Here is a 1,802-nt window from a genome sequence, read left to right as displayed (position 1 = left end):
CGAATTCAGTGAAAAAATGTGAAACACAGAACAGTATTATAGTTATAGGAGATAATATTTGTTGTTGCTTGTGACTGTATCTTTTAAATCTGAAGACTGTATAAGAAATAAAGCACTACACTGATTGTCTGTTGGGGGAAGGGAGAACAGGGGAAGAGAGTGGGAAGAAGCCTTTAAGTTTTTTTATAACATGTGCTACCTACTTTTGCCCCACATAATATCTTCTAGTCAATTCTATTTAATTTTGTGATGTCATACCAAATTAACTTCAGAGCCCAATAATAGGTTAGAGCCCATAGTCTAAAAACTTCAGAAGTGCCAGTTTTCACTTGCCCATGTTATAAAGCTGTGTGGGCCAATTGGCCACAATGGGGCCACATCTCCAGGCCCCAACAATCTAAGCAGCAATGTCTTATTTTCTCTGGTCGGGCCTTATATAGCAACTGTGGATGTGTGCCTGCCCTGAGAAAAGCCCCACTTCAATGCCTACTTGTGTATGTGTGGCTAGGTGATTTTATATTCAAGTCACAAAAGGATTCTTTTTCCTTTTGTTTTGTTTTAGTTTAGTTTTTGTTTTGTGGAGAGCTCCACATCACTGGAGGTGTGTGAGCAGGGACTGCATATACGTCATACAGAGATTCAACTTTGGAACCATGGTTAAACCATGTGACCTCCATACCTTTTTTTCCTACTATTATTTTATTGCAGTAAAACATATAACACACAATTTGCCATTTTAACCATTTTGAAGTGTACAAGTAAGTGGTATTAATGACATCCATGATGTTATGCAACCATCATCACTTTCTATTTTCAAAATTTTCTGTTACCATAAACAGAAACTCTATGCCCTTTAAGCAATAACTGCCCATTTCCCCTTTCCCATAGCCCCTGGTAACCTCTAATCTACTTTCTTTTTCAATGAATTTGCCTGTAAGTATGAATTCCATTTAAGTAGAATCATATAGTATTTGTCCTATTGTGACTGGCTTATTTCACTTAGCATATGCTCAAAGTTCTTCCATGTTGTAGCATGTATCAAGGCTCCGTTCTTTTTTTGTGGCTAAATAGTATTCCATTGTATGCACATACCATATTTTGTTTATCCGTTCATCTGTTAGTGGACACTTGGATAGTTTGTACATTTTGCCTACTGTAAGTAATGGTGCTATGAACAAGAGTTGCAGAACACAAAATCAACACAAAAAAATCAGTTGTATTTCTATACACTAGTAATGAACAATCTGGACAGCAAAGAAAAAAGCAAGTACGTTTACAATAACATCAAAAAGAATACAATACTTAGGAAATTTAACTAAGGAAGTGCAAGACTTGTGCACTGAAAATGACAAAACATTGCTAAAAGAAATGAAAGAAGATATAAATAAATAAAAAGAAACCCTGTATAAATGGATTAGAAGACTTAATATTTTTGAGATAGCAATATTGCCCAAAGTGATCGACAGATTTCCTGTGATCTCTATCAAAATCCCAATGACTTCTTTTTTATTTTGCAGAAATGGAAAAACCTATCCTTGAATTTATATGTTATTTCTAGGAGCTCTCAAATAGCCAAAACAATCTTGAATAAGAAAAAGTGAGAGGACTCACACTTCCTGATTTCAAAATTTACTACATAGCTACAGTAATCAAAAAGTGTGGTATTGGCATAAGAACAGACACATAGGCTGATGTAATAAAATTGAGAGCCCTGAAATAAACCTTTACGTGTATGATCAACTAATTTTTTTTTTTTTTTTTTTTAAAGATGACCGGTAAGGGGATCTCAACCCTTGGCTTGG

This window comes from Galeopterus variegatus, unplaced genomic scaffold (genome assembly GCF_000696425.1).
Source record: "Galeopterus variegatus unplaced genomic scaffold, G_variegatus-3.0.2 Scaffold1035, whole genome shotgun sequence".
NCBI classification, from domain to species: domain Eukaryota; kingdom Metazoa; phylum Chordata; class Mammalia; order Dermoptera; family Cynocephalidae; genus Galeopterus; species Galeopterus variegatus.
Note: the sequence above shows the minus strand (reverse complement) of the source record.